This window comes from Stegodyphus dumicola, chromosome 1 (genome assembly GCF_044657685.1).
Source record: "Stegodyphus dumicola isolate Sdum_Otavi_A_Nest chromosome 1, ASM4465768v1".
Classification (NCBI taxonomy): domain Eukaryota; kingdom Metazoa; phylum Arthropoda; class Arachnida; order Araneae; family Eresidae; genus Stegodyphus; species Stegodyphus dumicola.
Genome location: NC_140768.1, coordinates 292,171,429 through 292,188,552, shown reverse-complemented (window position 1 = coordinate 292,188,552; position 17,124 = coordinate 292,171,429). Strand labels below are relative to the sequence as shown.

The 17,124-nt window shown below is 34.0% G+C and overlaps 1 protein-coding gene across 1 annotated transcript in view; it reads left to right on the top strand.

Moving 5' to 3' along the window:
* Positions 1 to 4,131: 4,131 nt before the first annotated feature.
* The window catches only part of LOC118193543 (uncharacterized), a 96,637-nt gene continuing 83,644 nt past the window's right edge, over positions 4,132 to 17,124 (top strand). The window contains exon 1 of the mRNA XM_035364645.2: positions 4,132 to 4,458. The gene's annotated coding sequence lies outside the window, so the exon portion shown is untranslated. The remainder of the gene's footprint in view (positions 4,459 to 17,124) is intronic.

Sequence of the window (17,124 nt, the reverse complement as noted above, 5' to 3'; positions counted from 1 at the left end):
TGTCTTTACTCAGCTTATCAGATCAATATTCAGTTTTTATTTATTTATATTTATTTATTTATTTATTTATTTTGTAAGACCCGTTACATTTTTTTTTTTACTTTTTATTATTAATGTTTTGTATGTTAACTTTATCAAATATCGCGTCTTTGTACTTAACGCCACATAAAATTCCGTTGAACAGTAAAAACATTAAAATATTTAAAAACAGTATATCCTTAGAATTCCCACTAGACAGTTGTGATAAAATTGTTTTACTTCCTACAATGTTGCCACTGCTCGCTTTCAGATAGTTGAGTCTGTTAATTAAAAATTCATTAATTCATTAAAGTTTTACAAAATATAAAATAGACAGCAAAATAAATTCGAAATTCAAAATTCGGGCTTCCAAGGGCATAACATGAAGCACTAGATTATTCAAATTTACATGGCTTTAGGTATCGTCTTTTTTTTTTTTTTTTTTTTTTTTTTCTTTCTTTCTTTTTCAGAATGCAAGAAACATATATATTTATTCATGCAGATTCTTTTTATTTAATTTCTTTTAAAATATTACAGGGCTATAATATTTAATGAAAAAATTAAAAAGTGATTCGCCTTTTATAGTGAATTGGCGCAAAATCCTATTTGGAAACTATAAGCCCCTTTTGAGGTCCTGAAATTGAATATCGGCGAGAACATACCTGGCTTTCCTACTGAAAATTCTAAATAGCTCTAGAGTGACACTCGAATAAAATCTGACGAACGATAATTCGCCCCCATTTGGATCTGGCAACTGGGTTCGCTCCCCCCATTCGACTTTTAAGTGGGAAGAATGTAAAGAATTTTCTCCTCGCTTACCGACTGTTTTCACGAAGGAGTTGGAAGCGCATCTGGCTAGTAATCCGGAGTTCCAATCCATGTAAAGGTACAGCTGACCTCTCACGATTAAGATTTCTTACTCCAAAACAATAATTTTACAAAATTGCTGCAATTTTTATCGCAAATTTTCTAAAATTTACACGTGTATATTCACAGCAATACCCGTATGCGAGTGAGGCGTCTTGAGTTGGAGCTTAGGTGAAGCCTAATTTTTGAAATTGCATCAATAAATAGAACCTTTGGGGAGTAATTAGACCGATTCCTTTTTTCTTTCCACAGTTGATATATTTTAACCTATCTTTTACCTAATGTCAACAGAACTGAGTTCCCGAACAGCACGCAATCGCTTTTCTGCATAATACTGTTCACGATTTATTAAACACAAATTGTTGGACTTTGCGTGATTGACGACGGGGAAGACACAGTTGATTTTTCATGTCTCCTTGATACGAGATTTTTAATGGTCTCCACAAATTTTTTTAATTAAATTTTATACTACCATACTATGCTTTGTTAGTTATATTTCTTAACAGCATCTTGTGTCGCCCAGCCGGTATGATGGTTAAAATCCCGGTTTCGAATCACGGAGAAGGTTTGTAAATGTATTGAGCCCGTGCGGCATGGAGGCACTCTAAATATGCGGCAAGCCGAAAGTCCTCTCGAGACACTGATGGTAGAGGAAGAAGCGTGGGAGACCCTCGGACTCGTTTCCTCGGGGTGCTCTCCATCAAAATTGGGGGAGGAACTGAGCCAAATCACACTTTCACCTGCAAAGTGCTCGATGCAGTTGCCAACAATAGGCGTAAACTTGCGCTCCTTGCCACAAGAAATTTCGTGGGCTTTGGATCATTATAGGTCAGACAAGCAGCATTAGCAACAACAGCATCTTGTAGAGGAGAATTTAACTTCAAATATATATCACAAATATAAATTACGATTAGATGTATTGTGAACTCTCACTAATACAAACATCATTCAGCTAAAAACAGCCTTAATCGAAAGAGTGGACCCGTGCTATTGTAGACATTTAAATAGGAGGAGGATAGAGAATTGGAGAAACTATAATAAAAGATAAAGGTCATTATAAAAAATAGAAACTATTAGTTTATGGACACACACTTAAGAATCCTGTGTGTCATTTTGTAACACTATGAGTCAGTATCATTCATAATACCATTAATAACACTATCATATTTTCATACAGAGATTAAATGCATGTTCCATGATGTTAACAATGGATCTCAACCAATTGTATGCAAAAATAAAGGAGTGAGAAATCTTTGTTGAAGCTGTCCTATGAATGACGCTCGAATGCCCACGTTCATTAAGGGATTATGTTAATTAAAAGAATTCTGTGTACTAAAGAGGTTCTATAAAGATAATAAAGTGCCAAAAAGGAAAATATCGAAAACATTTCAACAAACTGCCAAAAGCAATATTAAACTTCAGTTCATTATATATAGATGTGTAAAGAAGAGCATCCAGAAAATATTTGCAATTTTACGAGGAAATTTGTCAGTGTCCTATCATTGGGAATGGAAGTATAGTAGAAGAGGTTTCCTGAAGCCAGAAATTCAAAATTATTTCTGAGACATTATGAATACTCATGCTTTTAAAACATAATCGCTGATTTTTATCGGAAGTTTATCTAGAAGACACTAATCATTCTATACGGAATTTTTGCTTTCTCTCGTGCGTGCTGTTTTTACGTAAGTGGTTAAGAGCAAGTAGTTACAATCCTGGCAAAAGTGCATTTAATTTTCCACATTTCCTGCTATCGACTTTTTCGTGCAAATATTACTAATATTCTTCTTCTTCACTGGCTCGACCTGGGCCCTGGCCTTCTCCAGGCGTCTCTACTTTTGGCAACTGTTTTCCAGTTTTTAGCCTTTAAAATATTAAGATCTTTTTCGACACAAGGAATCCATCTTGGTAGGGAGTCTGCCCCGAGGTCTGTTTTCCAACGGCTTTGCCAGAAAGATTTTTCTTGCAGCAACAATCTTCATTCATTCTAGCCAGACGGCCAGTCCATTTAAGTCTCCGTAATTTGACGAATTTTACAATATCAGGTCGTTTGTAAATTTTATAGAATTCTAAATTAGATCTTCTTCTCCATGATCCGTACCCCCACCAAGACCTCAACGTAAGACCTTTCGCTCAAAAATTCCCAGAGCTTCCTCGTTTCTTAAAGTCAGTACCCAAGAATCTGATGCATAATCAAGACAGATCTTATAAGTCTTTTGTAAAGAAGCAATTTAGTTCTTAATTTAAGAAAGCTGGATTTTAAATAACTCTTCAGCGCATTAAAATCATCTGTTTGCAGCAATGATTCTATTATCTATTTCTGGGGCCAACACATTTTTATCATTTATCTCCGTTCCCAAATAAATAAAACTGTTAACTTTTTCAAATTTATAATTGCCAATTTCTAAGTGACTGAGTTGTAAATCAGACCTTAAGCAAGGTAAATATTTAGGTTTATTTTCGTTTACAAATAAATGAATTCTCTTAGCATTTTGTCCCACTGCCATAAATGCCGGTAAGGTTCAGGCAATAATGCCAATGTCATGATCATAAGCCAGTATTTGAAATATTTCCTCTAATATTGATCTTTAAGCATATTCTAGCGGATAAAAAAAAACTATCTGAAACGATTTCGCTTCCATTAATAGGAATAAACGAGTAATTCCCGATCATTCATTGCAATTAGATCTAACGAATTTAATTCTAGTGAAGGACAGGTAAGAAAATAGGACTGAACATGGAAAAAGTAATTAGATATTTAAGGAGTAGATTTCACGTTGGTGGTTCTGAATCTATTCTGACCTTTTTAAGTAAGTATGTTTAAAAATTGGCCTGAGGAATAAGTTAAATCTATGTAGTAATCTACCCTAAGCATCTAATGTAAGAAAATTCAGCAGTATATAATTACTTGATATATAGCACAAGCATTTCATAATGTGTGAAATGGGATTAGTATAACATACGGATAATACAATGAAGAAATAAACCATGAAGCTAATTTTACTGGAACTTCTGTCTGCAATTAATACTTTATATGAGATAAGAACTATCTTATATATTTATGTATTAATGTACAGAATCTTATCTATATATATTAGTATGCACGCTCCACTTTGCTCGGCGCAACAAGTTAATTGGCACGCATGCCACTGGCACGCAAGAGGCGCAGTTGTCCCGTCATTACGCTTACCGAAAACAAAACCATCAAGAGGGAAATGGAGTGCCTTGCAGAAAACTCGGTAGTTTAATCTCAAAAAGTTGCATGACTCGACGCGGTGTGGAAGGATGCCCGTTGTTGCACGCTGAACTCGAAGAAGCCGGTTTTGAGAGAGAGGCAAAGAAAACCCTTCAGGCTGAGCGAGAGAGGACTGAGGTGTGTGCGCGTTGTTGAGTGTGTGCTGCTTGTTTCGGTTTTCATTCATCCACTTCCTCGATCTGTCGGAGAGGTCGTTCGGCCGCGGATGCTTTGGGATCAACAGGGCCGCTTTAACGGATCCGAAAGAGGGTACTTACAGAGCCACGCAGGGCATGAACTCAGGAATGACGGACTTCTTTCCGATATTCGAAGAATGACAAGTGAGTACTTTTTTTTTCATATTGCTGTTTCACGTGAATGAATTCAATGTCCGACCAATGAGGGGCGAAACTTCTTGGGTTCCGGAATTAAGGGGTGTTGAAAGACAAAACTCTTCCAAAAAAAAAAAAAAAGATCTGAAAGGTTTCAGATTTTAAATTACGTCCAAAGGGGCGTTCTTATAATGTTTTCGTGTTACATTCATTTATTAAATATCATGTTCTGCGTACTCAAACTATAAAATTAAGTTCAACAGCAATATCGCAAATTTATTTTAAAATGAGCCTATCTTTAGAATTTCTGATACAGAGACTCACGCGCTGGAGATAAAAATGTTTTTATTTTTTTGGAAAGTGTTGCCATTCCTCGCTTTAAAATCGTTGAGTTTGTTAATCAAAAATTCGTTGAAGTGTTACGAAATATGAAATCGATAATAAAACAAATTCCAAATTATGGCTTCCACATGCCCATATTCTATGGAAGATTACGTTCAAATTTTGATGGCTTTAGGTACCGTTGTTTTATCATAATGCGAGAAACATACATACATTTATGCAGATTATTCATTATTTAATTTCGTTAATAAACAGGGTGATAATATATGGTGGTAACGATTTGAAAAGTGACACAGCCTTTTAAAGTTTTCTACGCAAAATCCCAATGTCCTTCAGGGCAAATTGCCCCTTTGGACTAAAAATGGTGATTTGGAATTATTGCATTTTCAAAATTTCAACACTTAGAAGTGTAGAGAATTTGAAAAAAATTCTTAAAATGCCATACTTTAATCTCTATGAAAATTAGAACTGTAAAAAATTTAGTTTTAATTGCTTTGATAAATGAGAATTTTTACGTATAATCACGTTTTTCTCCAGATGTGATTTTTTTTATATACTCGATGTACCTTTTCTCAGGAACAGGTATATAATTTTTTATGCTTCTTAATATTTACTGAAATGAGCTTTTCGTGATAAACTAAGAAAAATAAAATTTCACAAATTCTTTTTTAGGAGAAAAGGGCTAAATTTTACTATGCCTGATACAATAGTCTATAAATTATTCTAAAATTCAAAATGTTTTAAAAGCTCATTTCAGCATAATCAGATAGGTGCACTTTAATTAAAAAAAATTTTCAAACGTGTATCTACAGAAAATTTTGAGAAACTGTACATCGAAAATGGCCAATTTAATATTGTCGGGATAGGGGGTTCAGACTCCTTTTAAGGAGTGCATTAAACGCTTTTACTATGCTATATTTATTACACGTTTGTAATTATAAAATATGTTATATTATAGCTATAATGTACGTTGCGTATGGTTTAAGTCGGCCGTAGATGTTCAGAGATGTTTCAGCTCCGCTGCTTGGTGGCCCCTATAATTTTTTCCGGACTTGAATAGATTTATAGTGATGTTCCCAGTATATTTGGCATAAGCAGTCGCCTAGGGCGCCAGCTAAGTTATTCTCAAAAGCAACTGCTTCAGTCAACTCTCGATTTACTGGACGTCCAGAGTTAACTGTATCAAGAACTGTGCTTTTAAGGCAGTTTAATCTACAGACTAAGTTTCTTAGGTTCCCTAAATCAAATTTATGTTTAATGAATTATTTATCAGTGTTTATGTATTCTAAATTACGTACAACTAGATTAATACACACTCTTGCGGATAAAAACAACTCAAAGATGATGTTATATAACCTGCTGTCACTGCTATGACTCCGCGCATTATTCTGTTTAGAAGTTTCCGTATACAGTTTTGTTTTACACTGATAGTTAGGGATAATTATTTTTTCATCATTCCGATCTAAGCAAACTTAATATTTTTAGACGAAGCCCGGTTAATCAGAAACTGACTATAAATAACAGTATATTTCATTTTTAATTATTGTAACATTTAATAGAGGGCGAAATATGCAGATCATTTTAAGATGCCAAAGGCAGTTTTATCGAAGCTGTGGGTATCAACTATTCAGATAGTCTGGCGGTAGTGTTTCCTTTAAGCTTTTCTTGTTTTTATAACAAACAAAACAAAAACAAAAAAAACTATTAGATGTAATTCTGGAATAGTTTTGGGAATCTCTATAATGTCTCAAAAGGAAGTAGCCCAGAAGGCTGTTAATTTCCTTTTGGAATTTTGCGTTGGTTCACTATAAACGGTATCTCACTTATCAAATTGTTGCCACCAAATATTAGAGCCCTGCATTATATTTAAAGAAATTAAATAATGAAGAATTTGTATGAATGTATGTATGTTTCTTGCACTGTGAAAAAACAAGGGTACGTAGAGACGTCGAATTTTAAATAACGTAGTCCTTTTTTTAATTTTTGTTTCTAATTTGAAAGAATATTCCTGAACGATATTAAACATGTTTTGCTTGCAATATTTTCCCCCATATTTGTTAAATTCGGGCAAGTTTTAATAATTCATTTCGAAACGCCCAACGAAATGAGAAAAAAAAGTCAAATCAAATTGATCTCAAAAGTGAAAAATTCTTCCATAAGACCGATTAGTAATTTATTCTAACCTTGATTAATCGCAATAAAATGCATACAGATTACTTGTATATCCTGTAAGAAGACCTCCTATGCACAAGTAGCTTTTATTAACATTACACACAAAGAATAACAGTAAAAAAAATGATACATTGAATTGAAGTTTTCTAAAGACAGCAAATCTAAAGCAGAGTTAATATTTTCAGAGGTTTAGCTTTTTGCTTTTGTTCAAATCCTAAAGATGAATTTACGAATAAAAATTGTTTTTACTGTCGAGAGACATATTTAAAACATCATAATGTAGTGAATATTTTTATAGTTTGTTTAACTGCGCATTTAATTTGTAGTAGAAATGATATTAAGAAATCGGAAGAAATCCAACCTTGGGCACCAGAACAGGGTTTCTATGATTAGATTCTGAAAAGCGATTGTCAAAAAATTTCGTGAATTGGTTTGACAAAAACATTTGTTCGGAATACTAAATAGAATAGATGGAACATAGTACTATATTTTTATTTAAGAGTAAAAATGGTTCTTTAGGTTAAAGGAACATCTTTCAATCCCTAACGTAGTTATCCATTGTTTGAAATTCTTATCGTTCAGTTGGCCGCTAATTACTTTTGTCAGGTACGTTATTCGTCGAACTTCATTCTTTTCCTCCTAAATTGGATCTCAGTTTCTGTGTTGTGACTTAGCTCACTTGTCTCACAGTAACATCAGGACAAGCACACGGAATTCGTGGCAGCAAGGAGAGCAAGATTGCGCCTGTCGTTGGCAACAGCCTCGAGCACCATACAGGTGAGAGTACGACTTCGCCCATTTCCGCCCCCAATTCTGATGGAGAGCACCCCGGGTGGGGACGGATCATAGGGTTTCCCACTCCTCTTTCCCTACCACCAACCTCTCAAGAGGACTATCGGGTCGTCATATATTTACAGTGCTTCCATGCCGCAGAGACACTATACATTTATAAACATCCGTACCTGCTCTGGGATTCGAACCCTTGACCTTCGGTACCGCAGTTGGCTCCCCTAATCACTATACCGTCTGAGAGGCCCCCTCAGTTTCTTTCGAGTCAGGATTTAGACCAAGAATAGGAAATCATTTTGAATAAGGAATTACACAACAAAAAATAACTGAAGAAGCTGAAAGGCCTAAACAATTATTAAGATCACGGAACTGATAACTAATGATAGGAGAATAAAATTCAGTTAAAGATAATCTCCGATTATATATATTGTTGTGTGTATATGTGTGTGGGTGGGTTCGTAAGGTCTGAATGCACACCGAAGCGATGATAGCTTGATAAAATTTATTTTTACCAGAAGCACCAGCTTTACAATTCTGGAAATTTCCACAAAAACACGCGTACAGTTCTTCTCGGTATTCAGAGCACAATCAATAGTTACACTACAGACTACCAAGAACGTTAAACACAACGCAATGCAAAGCGCATCTAAAAGGCGAAGTTCTTACGGATATCTCAATACTCTGAAGTTGCTCTGAACTAACAAATGAGAAACTGATGCAGTCTCTGGTCTTATATAATTTTCAGCCGGTCGCTAAGAAATCTCCCGGTACCTCCCACTTCTCGAAATGACTGAAAGGCATATGAGGGCCGGATACGGTTACAGTTGCAAACAGAGATAAGTTGTAGTTATTCAGTTACAATACCAATTACAGTTATACAGGAACCGAACCAAAATATCGCCCAATGGTCGTCAAGTATGGCGACTTTGGGCTATTTCTCGTCAAAATTAAGAGCAAAAATTAGTCGCCAAAACTATCGCTAGCATGGAGATATCTCGCGAAATTTAGTGAGGTAAGTGAAACGTACAAGAAATCCCTATTTATTGATACTGTTGCTTACATATGGGTTCCAAATGATAGCCTGATGAAATTTATTTTTATCAGAAGAAACACTTCACAGGTTTGGAACTTTCCACAAAAATAGTCGTACAACTCTTCACAGTAGCGCAGAGTACTATTAGTAGTTACACTTCAAACTACTAAGAACGTTAAACACAACGCAATACGAAGCGCATATAAAGAGCGAAGCTAACCTTGAGGTATCTCAGTACTCCGAACTCATGCTGAACTATTAACTGACAGTGGACGATCTCTCCGGCCTAATATAGTTTTCACCCGGCTGCCGAGATATTTCTAGTACTTTCTACTTCATGAAATTTCCGGAATACATGTAAGGCCCGATACGTTTACAATTACACATAGAAATCAGTTACAGTTATTCACTTACAATACCAGTTACAGTTATACAGGGACCGGATCAAATGTCGCCAGGTTGTCGTGAAATTCGGCGAATTTTGGCTAATTCTCACCAAATTTATTGTCAGCTTGGCGATATCTCGCCAAAGTAGCCAGACACCATTTACTCAACTTTTTTCATAGACTTGCCTTTCTATTCTTACTTTTCCGGCAAAGCATCGTCTTTCTAGATTTTCATGTTAAAGTTTATAGAAAAATACAACAGTTCCACATATAATTGCCCTGCAATTATCTGGCAATGTACAAAATTCGTAACAATACTACGTGAAGACACTAAGAACTCTTCTTTGTTAAATTATAGATTAGCTAAAACTATAGACACCCTTCTTTTTTTATTTCTCTTACCTCAGATCAAAAATTAATAATAATTCAAAGAGATCTTAAGGGGTGTTGGACCCCTAAAAATCTTCAAAGAATTGTGATTTGGGATTTTTCCATTTTCAAATTTTCTACACTTTTATTTTTCTAAAAATATCATTCTTTAATCTCGATGAAAATTAGAACTGTAAAAAATCTAGTTTTAATTTGTCATTAACTGCTTTGATCAATGAGGATTTTTACATTAAAAAGCGCTTTTCTCCAAACGTGATTTTTATATAATCGATGTATCTTTCCTCAGGAACACAGGTATCTAAAATTTTTATTGCTTATTTATTAGATTTCCTAATATTTACTGAAATGAGATTTTTGTAATAAAGTAAGAGAAAAAAATTTTAAAAAATTTTTGTGTGAGAAAAGTGCTAAATTTTACTATGCCTAACAAAATATTCTGTAAATTACTCTAAAATTAAAATTAAATTACTCTAAAATTCAAAATGTTTCAAAAGCTCATTTCAGTATAATGTAAGTATATTAAGTATACTTCAATTACACAAAAAATTTCAAGCGTGTATCTACAGCAACATTTAAGAAAATGTACATCGAAAATGGCCAATTTAACATTGCCGGTATACGGGTTGCTGATACCCCTTAAAGTGTTCTAATTTCGTTTTATATGTTTATTACATGTGTTGTAAATGAACGCACATGAAATGTTGCATTGTAGTAATAAATTAATACAGGTTTTGCCAAGGTAACAGAATTCCATCAGAAGACACTTTTTTTTTTCATCTTATGCGACATGTAGTAGCATTTTACTTTCCAAAATAGGCCAAATTTCAGGCAAGTAATTTCGAGCCACTTAAAATCAATCAGAATGCCACACCTACTATTTTAGCAAGCTTTAGAATATTTCAGAGATGTCTCATGAGACACACAAAATAACTGCGATAATAAATATAAAAGGTATGTACGGTTCAAATTGAGAAAACCATTATAGGATTTTCACGATGAAAATAATATAAACAAACAAGGAAATCATGTTTCCTACTTTGAGATCGGTACCGGGAGATTTGTTTTAATTCAACACATTTATGAAGTAAGCACTAGAACAAGAGTTTCGCTTCTTTAAAACTGCATTTATTTTGATTTAGACAGTAACTGGAGCATTTCGGAATGCACTTAGCGGAGAAAACATGCGTTTCAGATGAAAAGAGAAACAGAAGAAAACTGCTGTTTATTTTCGAGCATTGCTCTTGATATGTTTACATTAGCTCATTGAAATATGAAGACAGACATTAACTTGGAATGCTATTTCAAGATATTTACAGATGTTAGAATTATGAAAGAAATATTATACAACAAAGAGAAGGCAAGAGAAGAAAATATTGGGAATTAGGAGTAAAACCGGCATTATTACAATGTCTAAGCTTTAAAAAATATCCCATTGAACTTTTTTCCTTTCACACCATAGCGCGCATAGTTTGCGGTAAAAATCTATAAAATAAAAATTTTAAAAAAAAATCTGAAAGCTTTCAGAATTTATATTACGCCAAAAGAGCGTTTTTTAACGTTTTGTGTGTTAGCTTTATTGATTAAATGTCATTTTCTTCGCATTTAAAACGCATAAAGTGCAATTCAACAGCAATACCACAAAATGTTTTAAAACAACATATCTTTAGAATTTCCGCTAGAGTCTCGCGCTGGAAATAAAAACGTTTTCCGTACAGTGTTGCCATTGCTTGCTTGAAATCGTTGAGTTTGTTAATCAAAAATTCTTTAAGGTTTTAAAAAATATGAAATAGACAATAAAACAAATTTGAAATTCTAAATTCGGGCCTCCAATTCCACCACGAAGGTATCCCTTCTCTTAGGCAGATAGTTCTCATGGGACTTATGGGACCGTGGGACTCATGGAACCACGCACTTACTTTTGCTACTGTTATCTAAAAACTGAACCTCACTGGCGTAACAGCCCTAATGGGCCAAGGCCTGCAGTGCCCGAAATCTGTTTTCTTGACCGTGGGCCCCGTAGTGCGTAAGCATATGCCCTGGTCAGCTTGTCGCAGGACCCCCATTGTTTAGTCCCCAAGCGAACTTGGTACTCATTTTATCGACCCAAGTGATGGAAATCAAGGGATGAAAGGCTAAGTCGGTCTTGCCCAGCCCGGTAAACGAACCTCGGACTGTGGTGCTGCTGTGGTGCTTAATGGGACCGTGGGACTCATGGGACCACGAAACTTACTTTTGCTACTGTTATCTAGATTACCTTATAAATGCAAACAGGTCCATGATAATCATCTGCTGGGCAAAGGAATGGTGCTAGTATGCCTCCCCCCAGAGGCATAGCGCCGTTTTTCAGCTCAGGGACAACTGAAGATTTTGTGCCCCTCTCTGTGTGCCACAAATGGAAAACACTTCATTCTAAAATTTCGTATCATCAATTTGGCGCCCCCTGGATGCTGCGCCCGGGCACAGATGTCCCCCTTTGCCCCATCCTAGCTACGCTACTGCCTCCCCCAACACAGTTGACAGGAAACCCTTTAAAATGTGATACCTGATGATTTTTGCATCTGTATTTTTTTCTTTCTTGCCACATCTTTCGAAAGGAGAGTTGAAGGATTTTGAGTGTATGGAAAATCCGTCTTTTACTACGAATTTGACCCCAGAACTTCGTGAGACAGGTTTCTTCGGAGCACCATAGTGATCAAGCACTAATGAGTTCTTGATAGGAAAGACTAAGAATTTTGTGAAAAAAGAAAAACTCTTTTACTTGCCTACAATAAATGTTTTCAACTCTTGGACAAATGTCACTTTTGAGAACGGATGCAATATTTTTGGTTTCTCAGAAAAAGAAAAAAAAAACTAAAAAATTGAAAATGATTTTATAAGTATCACCAACAAAGCTAGAAAAGCAAATGTATGCGACGCAAATATTACACAGGTTAATTCATAAATTGTGATATGCCTTTGAGGAGAACAAGGGGAGAGGGGATTCGATATTAAAGAGAAAAAAATGAAAATGATGTACAAATAGAAAAATGTATCAATTATTGCTACTCTTCTAGGAAGGACAATGACAGCAAGTTCATTTATATCATACAGGAATATAAATTGAAATTTTTTTCAGAGGAATTTCAAATACGCGGAAGAAAATTCAAGATGCAGTTGTGCATTTTCTTCACTTAACCACAACAACCACGAAAAATTGACATATTTTCATGGTGTTGTTTAACACAAATGCTAATAAAACTATAAAAGATATTATCAAAGATTGTGTACTGTTTTTAAACGTACAATTGTACAAGCTTACATAAGCTAAACAAGCTACATTTGTATTTTCATTATTAATTTATTCAGAGCTCTGAAAACAAAGGTCATCATAAATTATTAGGTTGTTTTAATTGTTTTTAATCGCATACTCAGTTTATAGACAGAAACCAAATTTTACTTTACGAAGAAAAAGCAATCATTTTTTCTCGTGAGTAAAAGGGGCATATGTAAGGTGCTGTCAACACCAGTATATTTTTATTTAAAAATCTCTACAAATCGAAGTTCTTTTTTTTTCCGATGGGGAAAGAGCTAATTTTACATCTCAAAGGAATGCTATTGTTTTTTTAAGCTATAAATTCCTTTCCATTGCAAAAGAAAAATAAAAGCGCCCTGCTACATGTCGATGATGGCTGAAATCTTTTTTATATTCGATGATAAACACGCGTCGTTCCTTAACTTAAGGAAGTGAATCACAAAAAGTTATTTTACTTTTTATGATTATATTTATATTTGATTTCTCTTCTTTACAGAATTTTAAAACAAATATTAATTTATACAGATGTGATGTATGAAATAGTTTCTTATAACATGTCCGCGAAAAAATTGAATAATGATAAGAAGAAAATACAAATACTTTGTAGAGTCATTAGCTTATTTTGAAGCAGGAGACGTGAAAAATCTGCAGCGCCCTCGCCGGGACTCGAACCACGGACCTCTCGAATATGCGCCGAGTGTGCTATCGGTCACACAATGAAAGCATGCTGAAATAGGGAGGAAATATCTTATATACTCCACATTTAAAAGGGCGACTGGGGATTAGGGAACCCATTCGGCAAATCCTGGGGTTGACGAATTATTGTGAACCACTTTTTTAGTTCGGGCGCCATTCGTAGAGTCATTAGAATTTTTTTGATGTCAGGAAACTGAAGGAATGTGCTGTGCTCTGGTCGAGACTGGAACTCTGAATACGCTTCGAGAAAGCTTCCAATTACACCACGAAGGCCTGCGAAAAGGACGGAGAAAATACCTTATAGCTTGTATAATTATTTTTTATTTTAAAATTAGTTTTGTGCATTTATTTATATTTTATCATATATATATATACATGTATACATGTATTGTTTTAAGCTCTTCTTTGAGATTCATAACAAACTCATACAGACCGCCGAGACGGTATAGCGGTTAGGGAAGCCTGACTGCGATACCAAAGGGCCGGGGTTCTTCGAATCCCGGAGAAGGCATGGATGTAAAATCCTCTATCCCTTCATAGGGAGTAACGGTGGCCTCCTATTAGATGCCTCCACAGTAAAATGGCCGTCACTTCTGGCCTTAAGAATGGCAAATGCCTTTATAGGCAAGTGCCCGTTATTGTAAAAAAAGAAAAGAAAAAACTCACAAATGTTCCAAAGAGGAAAAAAATATGTTTCATTCTCAGGTTCATTCATCTAAATCCGGAATCCCCAAACCCATGACCGCGGGTACGCTTACACCAATGGGTTTTGGTTGCCCACTGCTGTGCAATCACAACTAAAAATTATATAAATTTTCAATAAAATGTAATTTTTTATAGTTAGTAATTTATTAGAGGTGTTTAAAAAGCGCATTTTTAAAAATTATTTATTTATATTTATACGTTTATAATTTAAAATGGGCTTAGCAGACGTCCCGATTTGAAGATATGGTCCCGGCGTCACAGCCAATTTGTCGTTTTGACCGATTATTTCTTAAAAATTAAAAAATGTCAAATATCATTATTTTCAATAATGAATTTCACAAAATCAAAATACAGATCTCGACTATGATTGCTTTTGTGCAAGAATATCATCGTACTCTCCTAATTATGAAGCAGTGGCTTATGAAATGCAATGCCAAATATCACAAAATTTTGTATGTGGTATTTAGTAAGTATTTATTTTCCATAAGAATACAATGAAGAATTTTTACATCTTAAAATTATAATTTTGGATATTTAGCGCAAAGGCACAATTTGCTCAGCAGGACTATTAATTTCGTTTTGGCATTTTGCGTTGATTCACTATAAACTTTTCAAATTTCAAATTCACTTTTCAAATTGTTGCCACCAAATATTAGAGCCCTACATTATATTTAAAATTAAATTTATCAATGATAAAATTAAATATTTAAAATTAATAATTTAATAAATTAAATACTCAAATATGGGCATCTGGAAGCCCAAATTTGGAATTTGTTTTATTATGTTTTAAGCATTTATGAGTATCAAGAAACTCAACCATTTCAAAGCGAGCAATGACAACTCTGGACGGAAGAAAAAAAAAAAAAAAAAAAAAGCAATATTTTATCTCCAGCGCGTGAGACTGTGTATCTGAAATTCTAAAAATATGCTCTTTTAAATATTTTGCGATATAGCTTGTTGAATTTAATTTTATGGTTTAAGTGCGAAGAACATGATATTTAATAAATAGAGGTAACACACAAATCGTTAAAAAAAAAAAAAAAAAAACACTCCTTTGCGCGTAGTATAATATCTCAAAACTTTCAGCTTTTTCTGTAATAAGTATATAATTAACTATGTTAAACTGTAAATCTATCTAGAAAAAATAAGTATGCCCGAGACCCATCAATATTCTAGAATGCTCTTCAAGGTACAAAAAGGTTGGGGATCTCTGATCTAAAGCATTCTACGTTTTGCTAAAAGCATTTTATGGGTACACAAGTACATTCATTATATTAAAACAAATTTAGGTACTGTATCGTTGTTTTACCGGTTAGCTTAAAATTGTAAGTAACTGACATTACAAAAGTTCAAAAATAACTTTTGTACATTTAGCAAAGTAAATTTAATTAAAACGCAAACACTACATAAAAGAAATACATGCCAGAATTAGCAAAATGTAGCAAAGAAATTTACTTTCAGGAAAAGAGGAAAAGTTATTGCTGTTATTGAACAGTTGAAAAGTTATTGGTTGAGCTGTTTGTTTTTTACTTCCTTGTACGAACTAAAGAAAGTAATGTAATCTCGAAAAATTTCGAGCATCATTATTTCAACGGAAATATCCATTTTGACGGCTATCGAATGCAATTTAGCAATGTTTTTGCGTGACATCTGTACGTAAGGGCAGACTAAAAGACTCTTTTGCCCAGAAAAATTATAAAATGGATTTAAAATGGGTTCAGAAGAGATTTTTTTAGTGTCATCTGTACGTACATATGTATGTATCTCGCATAACTCAAAAAAGAATTGCCTCAGAACGTTGAAATTTTGTATATAGGACTGCTATAACATGCAGTTGTGTACGTCCCTTTTTGGTTGCAATTTGGTTAAACGTACTCCTTTTTGGTACTCCTTTTTGAGTAATAGTAAACTCCCCTTTTGGTTGCAAACCAAATCGTAATCGTAAATCGTTTACGTACAAATGTATGTATATCGCATAACTCAAATATGAGTGTCCTCAGAACGTTGAAATTTCGTATATAGGATTGCTATAACATGTAGTTTTGCAGCTCCATTTTTGGTTGTAGTCGGCCGCAACAAAAGTTAGATAAATATCTATATATACCCACTCTATTACTCGGCTCAGTGAGCTCATTTTTTTTTTTTTTTTAATTCTTAAATGTTGGAAAAATTGTGCATTTTTCTTTTCAAAATGATTGAATTATGTTCTTCTTATCTTCGGTAAAGGTTTTTATGATTTTAGTTAATCTGCATGCAACAGTTGTAGAATTATCAACAATTTAAAACTTATTTAAGTGTGGCTAAGCCTAATTTTTTTTTACCATAGTAGCCATATTTGTTTACATTTCAGACATAGCAGAACAGTGAATTAAGTCATTTTCTGCACCTGCGGTCTCTTTTTGCCGAGTGGAACCAAAAGTAAACTTCCAGTTTTGCGCACCGAAAAATCTGTTTATTTTTCTGCTGGCGGAGTTGCTTGCTTTTTCACAGAAATTCTAATTTTAATTGTAATTTTTTAAATTGTTTTAATTGTATTTTGTGTTTTATCTTTTTCTATATTTTTCAATTTTTTATGAAGATGTTTTGAGGTTTTATGTACTTTTGCTTTGCCGCGAAGTGAGAACTGAATTAATTGAATGAGAAATGTATCTAATGAAATTCGAGGAAATAAGTTTAAATGAAATGCAGCAAAAAATGCGTATAATTTAATATTCTGTACAAAGAAGTCATGTGGTGTCCACATCATTTTTTTTTTTTTTTTTTAATCGTTTTCTTTTAAAATGTCCTCTAACCGTTGCCATTTACCGTTAAGTTACAGTACTAATTTACATATTTCACTACTTAAAAAATTTTAAGTTCGAAATAAAAAA